At 40.5% G+C, this 14,572-nt stretch overlaps 1 long non-coding RNA gene across 1 annotated transcript; it reads left to right on the top strand.

Moving 5' to 3' along the window:
* Positions 1 to 7,349: 7,349 nt before the first annotated feature.
* On the top strand, positions 7,350 to 11,513 carry LOC107796589 (uncharacterized). Its single transcript, XR_001650432.2, has 2 exons — positions 7,350 to 7,547; positions 11,271 to 11,513. It is a non-coding gene; the product is annotated as an uncharacterized LOC107796589 (long non-coding RNA).
* The last annotated feature ends 3,059 nt before the right edge of the window (positions 11,514 to 14,572 follow it).

Genomic DNA, 14,572 nt, shown 5'->3' on the forward strand with positions numbered 1-14,572 from the left:
ACTTCTTAGCCACAGCGTGCTCCGCAGAGTTCCCAGGCTATGATCACAACACCAGTTGCTGCCCCACCTACCCAGTTATCTAGAGTAGAGGTCGAGGAGGTAGAGTTCGCCCTAGAGGGAGAGGCCAAGCCAGATACTATGCCCTTCCTTCCCTACTGAGGTTGTCGCCTCCGATTCTGTCATCACAGGTATTGTCCTGGTTTTTCATAGAGATGTATCGGTTCTATTTGATCCAGGCTCTACTTATTCTTATGTGTCCTCTTATTTTGCCCCGCATTTGGGCGTATCTCGGGACTCTTTGAGTTCCCCTATTTATGTTTCTACTCTTGTGGAAGATTCTCTTATTGTGGACCACGTTTATCGTTCGTGTTTGATTGCTCTTAGTGGTTTTGAGACTAGAGTCGACTTGTTATTACTCAGCATGATAGATTTTGATGTTATCTTGGGCATGGACTGGTTGTCGCCCCATTATGACATTCTTAATTGTCACACCAAAATCATGACGCTGGCTATGCCAGGTGTACCGCGAGTAGAGTGGATGGGTACTTTAGATCACACTCCCAATAGAGTTATTTAATTCCTTAAGTCCTCAACGAATGGTTGAGAAGGGGTGTGATGCGTATCTAGCCTATGTGAGAGATGTTAGTATTGATACCCCTACGGTTGATTCAGTCCCAGTAGTAAGGTATTTCCCTGATGTGTTTCCAGCTGACCTTCCGGGTATGCCACCCGACAGAGATATTGATTTCAGCATTGATTTGTTGTAGGGTACTCAGCTCATTTCTATTCCTCCTTATCGTATGGCTTCTCCTGAGTTGAAAGAGCAGCTGCAGGAATTGGTTGACAAAGGTTTTATTCGGTCCAGTGTATCACCTTGGGGTGCTCCTATCTTGTTTGTGGTTCTATGCGTATGTGCATTGATTATCGCCAGTTGAACAAAGTTATAGTGAAGAAACGATATCATTTGCCTCGAGTGACCTGTTTGATCAGTTACAGGGTGCTCGAGTGTTTTCTAAGATTGACTTGCATTCAGGTTATCATCAGTTGAAGATTCGGGAGTCAGATATCCCGAAGACTACTTTTAGGACTCGGTATGGTCATTACGAGTTCCTTGTTATGTCATTTGGGCTGACCAATGCCCCAGCAACATTTATGCATTTGATGCACAATGTGTTTCGGCCCTATCTTGACTCATTCGTCATTGTATTTATTGATGATATTCTGGTATACTCCCGGAGTCGGGAAGATCATGAGCAGCACCTGAGGACAGTGCTTCAAACCTTGAGAGAAAAGAAATTATATGTGAAGTTCTCGAAATGTGAGTTTTGGTTGGATTCTCTGGCATTCTTGGGTCACGTGGTATCGAATGAAGGGATCAAGGTGGATCTGAAAAAAGTGGAAGCAGTGCAAGGTTGGCCCAGACCATCCTCAGCTACAGAGATCCATAGTTTTCTTGACTTGGCAGGTTATTACCGTCGATTTGTTGAGGGATTTTCATCTATCGCAACACCTATGACTAGGCTGACCTAGAAGAGTGCTCCGTTCAGGTGGACGGAGGAGTGTGAGGAGAGCTTTCAGAAGATCAAGACAGTTTTGACTACAGCCCCAGTATTGATATTGCCTACAGGTTGGGGGTCTAATACTATCTATTGTGATGCCTCTCGGATTGGCCTTAGAGAGACATTGATACAGGATGGTAGGGTGATTACCTACGCGTCCAGACAGTTGAAGGTGCATGAGAAGAGTTATCTTGTCAATGATCTCGAGTTAGCTTCTATTGTTTACGCCCTAAAGATCTGGCGTCATTATTTGTACGGTGTTCCTTGTGAGATCTATATTGGCCACTAGAGTTTGCAGCATATGTTCAAGCAGAAGGACCTTAATTTGTGTCAAAGGAGGTGGTTAGAGATGCTGAAGGACTATGATATCACTATCTTGTATCACCCGGGCAAGGCCAATGTGGTGGCCGATGCTTTGAGTCGTCGGGCGGAGAGTTTGGGAAGTTTGGCTTATCTACCAGCAGCGGAGAGGCCCATGGTAATGGATGTTCAGGCCTTAGCCAACCAGTTTGTGAGATTGGATCTTTCGGAGCCCAGTCGAATTCTAGCTTGTGTGATTTCTTGGTCTTCCTTATTCGATCTTATCCGAGAGCGTCAGTATGATGACCCTCATTTGCTTGTCCTCAAGGACAAGGTTCTGTATGGTGATGCCAGAGATGTGACCATTGGTGATGATGGGGTATTAAGGATGTAGGGTCGGGTATGTGTACCCAATGTTGATGGGTTTCGGGAATTGATTCTAGAGAAGGACCACAGTTTGTGGTATTCCATCCATCCAGGTGCCGCAAAGATGTAATAGGATTTGAGACAGCACTATCGGTGGAGGCGGATGAAGAAAGATATAGTTGGGTTGTAGCTCGGTGCCTCAATTGTCAGCAGGTAAAGTATGAGCACCAGAGAGCGGGTGGTTTGCTTCAGCAGATAGAGATTCCGGAGTGGAAGTAGGAGCGGATCACCATGGACTTCGTAGTTGGACTCCCACCGACTTTGAGGAAGTTCGATGCCATTTGGGTGATTGTGGATCGGCTAACCAAGTTTGCGCACTTCATTTCTATGTGTACTACCTATTCTTCGGAGCGGTTGGCGGAGATTTATATCAGGGAGATTGTTCGTCTGCATGGTATTCTAGTTTCTATCATTTCAGATAGAGGTGCTCAGTTCACATTACGGTTCTAGAGGGTCGTACAGATAGAGGTACTCGGGTGGAGTTGAGCATAGCATTTCACCCCCAGATGAACGGACAGTCCGAGCGCATTATTCATATTCTTGAGGATATGCTTCGTGCGTGTGTGATGGAGTTTGGAGGTTCTTGGAATCAGTTCTTGCCACTGGCGGAGTTTGCCTACAACAACAGTTATCAATCCAGCATTCAGATGGCACCGTATGAGGCTTTGTATGGAAGGCGGTATAGATCCCCAGTGGGTTGGTTCGAGACGGGCGAGGCTAGATTATTGGTCACAGACTTGGTTTAGGATGCCTTGGAGAAGGTTAAGGTGATTCAGAATAGACTCTGTACAGTCCAGTCCAGATAGAAGAGTTATGCGGACTTCGTGATGTTTCCTATATGGTTAGAGAGCGAGTTTTGTTTCGGATTTCACCTATGAAGGGCGTTATGAGATTTGGGAAGAAGGGTAAATTGAGTCCGAGGTTTATTGGTCATTTTGAGGTACTACGACGTGTTGGGGAGGTTACTTATGAGCTTGCCTTACCTCTCAGCTTGGCAGAAGTTCATCCGATATTTCATATTTCGATGCTCCGGAGGTATCACAATGATCTGTCGCACATGTTGGATTTTAGTTCGGTCCAGTTGGACAAGGATCTATCCTATGTTGAGGAGCCAGTGGCTATATTGGATAGGTATTCAAAAGTTGAAGTCAAAAAATATTGCATCAGTGAAGGTTCAGTAGCGGGGTCAGCCGGTCGAGAAGGTGACTTGGGAGACCGAGCAGGATATGCACAGCCGTTACCCTCATCTTTTCACCACTTTAGGTATGCCTTTTATGCTCGTTCGAGGACTAATGAATGTTTTAAGAGGGGGAGGATGTAACGACCCGGCCGGTCGTTTTGAGTATTAACACCCTGATCTCTATTAACTATTTTTCCCGTGTTTGTTTTTGCTATTGTAAGTTGCCGGGATGATTCGTTTTGAGTTTCAAAGTGTTTTGGGACACTTAATCCCTAAATGAGAGCTTAAGCTTTAGAATTTGGACCGTAGTCGGAACCATGTGAAGACAGCCTTGGAATGGAATTCCATCAATTCCGTTAGCTGAGTTGAGTGATTTCAGGCTTAGGGCGTGTTCAGATTGTGTTTTAGAGGTCTGTAGCTTATTTATGCTTGAAATGCCGAAAGTTGAATTTTTGAAGTTTCCGGATCGATAGTGAAATTTTGATATCGGGGTCGGAATCTGATTTCGAAAGTTAGAATAGCTTCGTATTGTTGAATTTGACTTGTGTGCAAAATTTGGGGTCAATCGGACATGGTTTGGTTGGTTTCAGCATTAGTTGTAGACTTCTTGAGATTTCAAGTTCATTAGGTTTGGATTGGAGGGTGATTCGTGGTTTTAGTATTGTTTGATGTGATTTGAGAGTTGGACTGAGTCCGTATGATGTTTTAGGATTGGTTGGTATGTTTGGTTGAGGTCCTGGGGCCCTCGGGTGAGATTCGGATGCTTAACGGAAGTTGAATTGGACTTAAGCATTTGCTGATATTGTTGAACCTACTATAACCGCACCTGTGTATGTGAGACCGCAGGTGCGGCGCAGCAAAACCGGCTTGGTAGCCGTAGAAGCGAGTTTGGCCTTGTGCTCCAGGGACTGCAGATGCGGTTGGGAAACCGCAGATGCGTGACCGCAAATGCGGCCCAGTGATAGCAGATGCGGCCCCAGCTCGGATAAGTAGATTTCTCACCTGCGATGCTTTTCCCACATGTGCGGGACCGCAGATGCGCCCCATGACCGCAGATGCAATAATCGCTTGGCAGAAATATGAAAAATCGAGGGATTTGAGTTCATAACTTCAAAAATCAAATTGGAGCTCGGTGGAAGGTGATTTTTGTGGGGTTTTTGAAGAGATGATTAGTGGGTATTGATTCCTAACTCCTTTTTTATTATATTCCCTTAATCTAAGCTTAGTTTTATCATTTAATTTCGGATTTGGGTGAAAAAAATGAGAAAAGGTCTTAGGCCAAATTTTGGGAATTTTATTGAGATTTTGGTATCGAATTTGAGTGATTTTGGTATGGTTAGATTCGGGTGTTCATAATTTGTGACTTTTATCCGATTTCGAGACGTGGGTCTAGGAAGAATTTTTGGGCGTTTTTCTATTTTCTTGCCTTAGCTTCGATTCCTTTAGCTAAACCTATTGTTTGTAGTTATATTACATTATGAAATTGATTTGATTAGATTTGGCCCACTCGGAGTTGGATACTCGTGGCAAGAGCGTAATTTCGGATTGATTGAGCTTGGTTCGAGGTAAGTTGCTTGCCTAACTTTGTGTGGTGGAACTACCCTTAGGATTTTGGAACTGTTGCTATATGAATACCGTATACGTGAGGTGGCGAGTGCGTACACGTGCTAATTGTTGAAAAACCCTGTTTTCATTAAATACTTGTCTTTGTTTTCTCCTTTAATTGGACAATACTAATATGCGAAACTTTCTGTTTAGCTTAGAAAAGCATGCTTGTGTGACTTAACTGTCTTACTTGCTTTAACTGCTTACCTGGATTTTGTGCAGCATATTTAGAGTAGAAATTTCCTGTTTTCCTGATACATACTTGAATAGAATTATAGGAATTTTTTTTTGAAACTGTTGTGTATTTACTTTGGGACTACGGATCGGTATTCCGGGAGATTCCCCTGCGTGTTTACTTTGGGAATACGGATCGGTATTCCGGGAGATCCCCCTGTACTTTTATAATTGGGACTACAGAACGATGTCCCGGGAGATTCCCCCTATGCTGGATATTTACTTTGGGACTACGGATCGGTATTCCGGGAGATTCCCCTGCATATTTATGATTTGGACTACGGTACGATATCCGGGGAGATCCTTTGTACATTTAGGTTTGGGACTACGGGATGATATACTAGGATATCCCCTGTTGCTATCTCTGTGTACCGAGTTATATTCTTTTTGTGATTTTATTCTTTATCGACTGTTAGTATTTTAATTATACTATCACATTTCATATTGTTTTACCTTGTGTCGCGCCCCCTTTTTCCTCGTTCCTCGCCACTACTCGACCGAGGTTAGGCTTGGCACTTACTAAATACCGCTGTGGTGTACTCATACCCTTTCCTGTACATGTTTTTCGTGTGCAGATCCAGGTTCTTCTGCTCAACCATATTATCAGTGAGCCGAGGCAATTACAGAGACTTTGAGGTATATCTGTCGCATCCGCAGACCGAGAAGTCCCTCTCTATTCTCCCTTTTAGCTATAGACCTTCTGTAATTACTTTTGTTTAGACTTCTGGAGTTAGAATACTATGTATTTTCTCTAGTTTGTGATTCATGAGATTCCGGGTTTTGGGAGTATTATTATTGGTCGAGTGTGTTATTATTGTATATGCCGAGCAGTATTTTTAAACACTTTATCTATATTTACCTGTTAGATGGTTAGTTGTACTTTTAAATTCCTTTTTTTGCAAATTATTTGGTTTACCTAGTCGTAGAGACTAGGTGGCGTCACGACAATTCACAGAGGGAGAACTTGGGTCGTAACAATTTATTAGAAAAACAATTGTTTGATATGCTAAAGACCAAAATTTTAATGGCACAGAGGCCTGGTGAAGAATGGTCAATGCAGTGTCAATGATGTGGCAGTGCTTTCTTTCAGCTGAGTCAACCACTCGAGGCGTGTATGGAAGACTTGAAAGATATAGGATACCATTTTGATTTAGAATAGATTTTAATGATATTTATTCACAACCGCCATATGATAAAGTGCTTCAATTGAGTGATTAAATTGATTTTTGATTAAATGAAACAAATTGATGAATATGTTCTTGACATCTGACTTACTTTTAATAGGAAATAGACATGCGTACTTGGTGATATGATCAATAAATATGATATAGAACATGAAGCCATCAAAAGATTGAATAAGATAGGGTCACCAACATCATAATATAAAATTTTAAAAGGTCTAGAACTTCTAATTGAGTTTTCACCAAAAGGTAGGTAATAATTTTTATTATGAAAACACAAGTTACAGAAGGTAAAAGTGTCACAACTATTCACAGATAGTTAAACTGTAGATACGCGGGATCTGGTGACGTGAGGTTGCAGATGTCTAAGTCGAGCATGCCAAAGGTGCAATATGAAAGTGATTGAGGTGGAGAAATGAACACTTGGAATGGTGGTTGATTGTGGTTGGCAATGAGACTGGTCCTTTGGAAATTCATACAAATTAGGGGTGGGCATAAAATCCAAAAAATTGAATTTCGAACCGAACCGAATTATTTTAATATTTTGGTATTGATTTATTCGGTATTTCGGTATAATTTGGTTTTAATTTTTTGGTTATTCGGTATTTTGGTACGGTCCTCGATATTGAGTTTTTGATATGTTGGTATACCAAAATACCAAATTATTTAAGTATTCATGTGCTTCCTAGTCCTACACTGCCCAGCGCCCACAACCCAAAGTTTTCACTTTGTCTTTCTAGCCCAAAATTTTAACTTTGTTACCCCTAATCCAATAAGACTAAGCCCAAGTCCCTTACTCTCTTAATAGCTTTCCCTTATTTCTAACGATATAAATTAGGAATTAGGATTAGGTTTCTCTCTACAAACAACAGATTGTCTACGACTACGTGCTGCGACTGCTCAATGTCGAGTGCGACTGTGCGAGTACAATAGAGATGGCGACTTCACGACCTCGACGCTGATGACTCTCTCCTCCATGACTCTCTACTCAATTTCTCTCAACTCATCTCTTAGAATCAAATAGAGTTAGCCTCACGAACTGTTTACATAAATTAATTTGAGGTTTGTATCTTTCTTCTTTAACTTCTCGTTATTCTCTTTTGTTCTTCTTGGGTCCGTATTTGTTATCTAGCCCCTATGAGTATGTGGTATGGATATTGGAACTTTTAGCACTCGTATCTGCTTTAGGGATTTATAATTGGTTTTGGATGATTTTTTTTTAATTTGATCCCCACGAAACCCAAATATAGTATATTTCTTGTAATTGCTTTAATATAACCTCGGTTTAGGATTATTTTTGTTTTGATTTGCATGTGTCATCTTTGTTGCTGAGAAATTACTGATAGAAATTAGTATATCTTTGCTTTAATATAATTAAAGGTGCAATCTTTGCTAATAAGAAAGTAACTAATATGGTGTATATCTATTTCTATTTAAACTCAACTCTAGTCTCAATTTGTGTTTGTATATGTTTTAATTTTGTATAGATGGCGGATAAAAGTAGAGCAAGTGATGTTGGTTCAACTGAAAGCTTAACTATTACTGAAGATAGCAATGCCAACACAATTTATACTCAAGATTCTAAGAAAAGAAAAGCCATAGAACCTAGATCCACTGTTTGGAATCATTTTGATAAATTTGAGGTAAATGGGGGTCGGTAAAGCGAGGTGTAGATATTGTAAGCAAGCTTTTGCTACCAATTCATCTAGGAATGGAACAAGATTGATAAATTATTTGACTAGATGCAAAGAATACCCAACTAACATTGATAAAGATAATACTCAAATAAGGATATAGTTTCAATCTTGCCAAAAGGATGGATGATTGCTTTAGAAATTTGATCAAGAAATGGTTAGGAAGGATTTAATTGAGATGATAGTTATTGATGAACTATCATTTAGCTTTGTAGAAAAGGAAAACTTTATGAAGGTTATGAAAATAACTCGACCACTATTTTGTCTTTCTTCTCGTAGAATAATAACAAGGGATTGTTATAAAGTTTATGGTGAATTGAAGCAAAATCTAAGGTCTTTTAGAGAAGCACAACCAAAAAATACTTCACAACAGATACATGGACTTCATTGCAATGAATAAATTATATGTGTTTGACAACCCACTTCATTGATAGGGACTGGAAGTTGCAGAAAAGAATACTAAATTTTTGACGTATCAATAGTCATAAGGGTGAAAAGATAGCTAAAGCCATTTGTAATTGTTTGCTTGAATGGAAATTATACAAGGTGTACACTGTGAGCACGTGATTTTTGCCCTATGAGAACTACTCCCAAAAATTCAAAATAAAATGGTTTGGTGTTGTTTGTGATTTATTTGTATTGTTGTATGTACATATTTGTTTCTACTTTAATTAAGAAAAATACAAAAAATATGTGTTGCATGTGCATTTAGGAGTTAATTATGCATTTTTGACATTGATTAAACCATGGCCTACTTTAAAGAATGAAAATCACAAGAAATATGAATTCCGGTAGTTTTGCCATTTTTATTGTTTAATTGCGCGATTTTATTTTTCGATCTCGTGTGTTAATTGTTGTTTAGGGTTAATTAATATCTTTTTAAAATAATTTTGGTTTTGCAAGTCAATTTAGGAATTTTTGGTTTTAGGAATTAAAAAAGAAAATAGAAGAGAAAGAAGAAAACAAGAGAAATTTCGGACTGGGCTAGTTTTTGAAAAGGAAACATTCAGGCCCAATGTCACACCCCATGTCCAGGCCCAACCGGCCGGTCCAAGAGACCATACCAAACGACGCCGTTTCATCGCCAATCAATCTCGACCGTTCAATCATCCAATCCAACGGTCCAAGATTCCCCTCCCATAACCCGTCTCCGGCCCGACCCGCTTACCCCGAACCACACCCACCCCAGCTAAGCCTAAACGACCCCGTTTGGCTTAAAGTGGCTTAATCCGGACCGTTGGTTCCCATCATCCAACGGCCCAGATTAATCACCTGATTCCAATATATCAAAACACCCAAACCCCCTCTCACCCGCCTCATTTCCACCCCTTCGTCTCCAAGAACCAGAGACCAAACAACCCTTCACCAAACCCTAGCCGCCCTCGTACCCCATCGCCTGAAAGCCGGCGGCAACAACACCGGTGACCACGAAACTAACACCAAGGCACCCCCTGACCACCCTCGTTATGGATCTGTTAACCGCTTTCCTCGAATCAACCTCCAGCTTCTCGAATCTTTAATCGAAGATTCGAGCAGAACCTAGATCTACCCCAACTAGTCCCAAACTCATACCGGACATGTCCCTGACCTCCCTCGTTACCAAACCACCATTGGTTTGGTTCGAATCAGACCAGAACCACTCGAACCCCAAATCAAATCCCCAAGAACCCTAGAAAGCCAGAGGTTGAAATCTGTCCCAACTGAAGGATGGTTTAGGGTCTAATTGACTTTAGTCGAAGTGTTCTCAGTTGAGAACACTCGATTAAGGTCCATTCGACCTCAAACAATTTGAGTTTGAGTTCGAATCAGGGTCGTCCCGGTCCCGAGTTCTTGAGGTATTTTCCCTTTCCTGTTTGTTCCAGTTTGTATTTGTTTATTCTGTTTATTTGTTTTGTTTAGTTTTATTGGTTTTTCAATTTCTTTTGTCAACTGATTCTGCCCATCTTCAATGACCCTTTATTTGGTCAAACTTTTTCTGGTCATGGTTAATGAATGTGATAAAACTATATAATCGATTTGAATGAGTGTCGTCGATTAGTTAAGTTTTATTATGAATCCTTGTTTCCATCAATACGACTCGAATCACCTGTGTGCATGTTCGATTCTTATTTGCTGTATGTGTTGTAATTCGTGTAGTTGATTGAATATGTGTCGTCGATTAGTTTTACATACTTCAATTCTGATTAAATAACATGATAATAATATGATTCGTACTGCTTCAATTCTGACTGAATCAGGGTTCTTCAGTTGATGCCATTTGATCTGATTTAAATGCTAGTTTGAACGGTCATTTGAGTTCGAATTGAATTGGTTATAGCTGAAAGATGTAGTATAGATTAAAGGGTTTAAGGTAGGACATTAAGTCACAGGGGTTTTCAGGGGTATTTTGGGGTTTTAAAGGGTTGAAAGGGCTAGTGTTAGTGGTCTGACCATGAGGGCACTTAATTGACCATAAAACTAATATTTTGTCTAGTAGTAGTGGCTTGGGAAACATAATAGCATGGGGATTAATGGAATATTATAAGTTGCCCATGCCTTTGGTTCAAGACACATGATAATGGGCTGTAAGAGAATATCATGGGCAAAAAGATGGTGGTGGTATTAGTTTAATTGCTTTTGAGAGGGGGAAGGGTCTGTTTTTTGGCAGATAAATAGAGCAAGGTTTAGACATTAAGAGAGGACCTTTTTTGGGGAATAGGCAGAAAAGGTGGAGAGTCAAAAACAAATAGAAAAGTCCAAAGATTGGCACACACTGTCTGACTTTGAAAAAGATTGAGAAAACCTACTGTGGCATTAGTTTCCTGAAGTCAAATTAGAATTCCAGTTGATGAGTTGCATGTTTTCTAGCTTGATTTCTGACTGTGAGAGTCTCATAGGTTCCCTGGTTGGTCTTCTAGTGATTTTGGGTTGATTCAGGCTTGGTTTTGAGTCAGTTCTGGTAACTCTGTTTGGTTTGACACACTTCTGGATTTCTGGTTCATCACTTGGGTCCATTCGTTGTTCCATATTACTGGGCATTGATTACTGCTGTAACTGCTGTTGCATTATTGCTGACTGTTCTTTCTCCTCTTCCTTTGTTGCATTTCTCCAGGTACACATTTGAACTTGTTCTTGGTGTAATTTCTCCAGTGGAATGAAAAGGCAGTTACTGTTTGACATTCATTAAAGTTTACTGTTTTTTTAGTTTACTATGATACAGTCAGCTTTAAGATTTGTATGGTAAGTTTGTGCCTTAACGCGCCTGTAGGGATTAGTTGGGTCATTACATGTTATATACAGCTTTGTAACCTGTGGACAATGGGTACCTGCATAATTAGGATTGTTGTTTGATCGATTTGAGTTGTTTTGAATGGTGATGGACCGTTAACTCTAAATATGTAACTTATTTCTGATGGAATCAAGTCCAAGGTGACAAATAGTAACTGTTCGAGTTAATTGCTCACCCCCACTAAAAATCAAAGGCAAATCACAGCAAATAAGCGCACATTCACGTTAGTCCAGGTCACATATGCTTGGTTTTCGAATGGGAAATTATCCATGACGTTGTATGTGATTTAAATCATTATTGGATAAGTGATTTGTTAGAGTGAGTTATAGGTAATACTATTTCTACTCTAATAGGGATGAGCAAACAATTGTGAGTTATGCAATTTCGGATCTTCAACGCACATTAGTTAACTAGGACCGCTTGCATTTTAGAGACGAACTAAGTAGAACACTATAGATTACTTTAGGCTTGCCCTTTAATTAACGAACGAGATGAGCCTCGCCAAATAAAGCACCTAGATTGTGGGGCCCTCGACAATTGTATATATTAAATACTTAGATTCCGGGACGGGCCGTTTGGCGAATTTCCCGGCCTCATCCAAAATAACAATGCATTAGTCTCTTTAGGCGCGTATTTTTAATAATTTACTTTCTTAAACTCGGGTGCACATTTATGTGACCCAAATCCACATCATAACGAAGTCGAAATATGTCGATAATCACGGGTACATTGATTTTAACGTGGTTTGAGATGCATTTCCATGACATTGCAATTCTTTTCTTAAATAATGAAATAAGACGAGCCTCGACAAACGAAATACATAAGCTGCGGGCCCTCTATAAGTGTCTGTAAAAAATCCTTAGACTTCGGGATGGGCCGTTTAGCAAAAGTTCACGGCCTTCCCCAAAATGATGATACGCTAGTCGCTTTAGGCGCACCTCTAATAATTTACTTTCTTAAACTCGCGTGCACATTTATGTGATCCAAATCCAAATCTCAACAGTTAAAATTTGCACATAGGTTCAACATGTATTAAAATCAGATAAATAAGCTGAATATGACAGTTGAGCGACCGTGCTGGAACCACGGAACTCGGGAATGCCTAACACCTTCTCCCGGGTTAACAGAATTCCTTACTCGAATTTTTGGTTCGCGGACTGTAATACAGAGTCAATCTTTTCCTCGATTCGGGATTCAACCGGTGACTTGGGACACCATAAATCTCCCAAGTGGCGACTCTGAATCTTTAAATAAAATCTCGTTTCGATTGTCCTTTAATTGGAAAAACTCCCTTTACGCCCCTTTGCGGGGTGTAGGTGAAAAAGGAGGTGTGACAGTTCTGGCGACTCTGCTGGGGAGGTAACCCAGAACCTCTGGTTCAGAGTTCAGAATTCAAGCTTAGATAAATTGTTATATTTGGCTTTATATGATTTTGTTACATGTTTGGGCCTAATGTGCTAAATGCTGCTTTTACCACTTTGATATTATATGAACTGTATATAAACTGTGTCAAAATCCTTCTCTTCTTACCTCCGGGTATGAGCTTGCTGGTCGAGACTCCCTATTCTTTTAGTGTCAATACCTGAAATAAGAAAGAGGTCGGACAAGTTAATAAGTCGGATGGCCTTTTGGTTCCCGGTACGTAGCCCCCTCCTCGACTCGAGTTGTCCGCTTGGGTACACAGTCTAGAACAAATACCCAGGTTATGAACCTAGAATAACTCAGCTTCATGCCGGATCCCTAGTAGGAACGTTTGTTTGCATCACGTGCATTTGACTTTGGAGGCTCAACACAGGGGTTGAGTCTGTCTAGGACAGGTGTACCAAAAAATGAAAATGACCATCCCGATGCATCTTACTTGCTTCTACCTGTGCATTTATTTGCTTTGGACTTGCATGCTGACCGGCTTTTGAATACTTTGAGGAAAGAGAGATAGAGATGGTTAATCGCCTGTTTTGAAAAATCAATAGTGTCGAAACTCTGTCGAATTTTTTGAGAAAATGAAAAAAAAAAGAAAAAAGAAAGAAAGAAAGGGGGTTTTGTTTATGAAAAATGATTTTATTTGCCGTTAAAAAAGAGCCTTGTTTTCAAAAGAAGTTCGTTTTATCTTCCCGAAATACGCCGGTTTGATTCTCACAGGGTGCGGGATATGTAGGCAACCTTCATCGGGTCCAACCTCCCCTTTTACAAAAATAGCCAAAAAAGGTCAAAATTTTAATTTTCGTCATAAATAAGTCGGGTGACGCCGTTTTTTGTCAAAATAGACGAATGTTCCCAAAGGGGACGCCGGAAGGCTGACTTTGCATAAACGGCCACTCATAGTCTTTTTTGGATTTTTTTGACCGGTTAACTCACCCAGCTTTAAAATCTTCGTTCCCGAAGTGCTGAAAAGCCGTGTGCGGAACCGAATTTTCCTTTTAATCTGTGAAAAATTAAAAATAGTCAATTTGCTGAGTAAAATAAATTTTATTTCTTAATCACCTTAATAAATGTGCAGGATGAGCACGATGCAAAATGAACCTTTTTCAATAACGACTAAAATCTCTTTCAAGTTGCGGCTATGGTGGGATGATTTAGGTGGCGAAGGGCAAGATAAGGTCAAGAAATATCTAAAAGGTCTTACGGGTTTATTGGAAATCCAACCTCGGGGGGATATCATAAGAGCTTTGGTCACCTGCTGGGACTCGGCACACAATGTCTTCCACTTCTCTGATTTTGAACTCACCCCAACTTTGGAGGAAATAGCAGGGTACATCGGAAATGCTGAAGTTCTGTTGAGGCAAAAATAACTGGTTGCTCCAAGAGCGGTCACTGTGCATCGGTTTTTAGATTCGTTAAAGATACCCAGGACGGTCCATAACCCAGATTTGGCCGCAGGTTTTTGTAATCCGCGCTTCATATACAACAGATACGGCCATGTCGGAGGATTCAACAACCCGGGTAACAAGTTATACAGCAAAAGCAACCGTCAGAAGTGGGACGAGCATAGATGAGTGGCGTTTATGATAACCTTTTTGGGCCTTTTGGTATTTCCAAGGAAAGACGGAAACATTGATCTGAAAATAGTCGGGGTCGTCGGTACCTTGCTCACTCAAGAAAAAAGCTCTCTTGTGCCTATGATAGTG

This window comes from Nicotiana tabacum, chromosome 11 (genome assembly GCF_000715075.1).
Source record: "Nicotiana tabacum cultivar K326 chromosome 11, ASM71507v2, whole genome shotgun sequence".
Classification (NCBI taxonomy): domain Eukaryota; kingdom Viridiplantae; phylum Streptophyta; class Magnoliopsida; order Solanales; family Solanaceae; genus Nicotiana; species Nicotiana tabacum.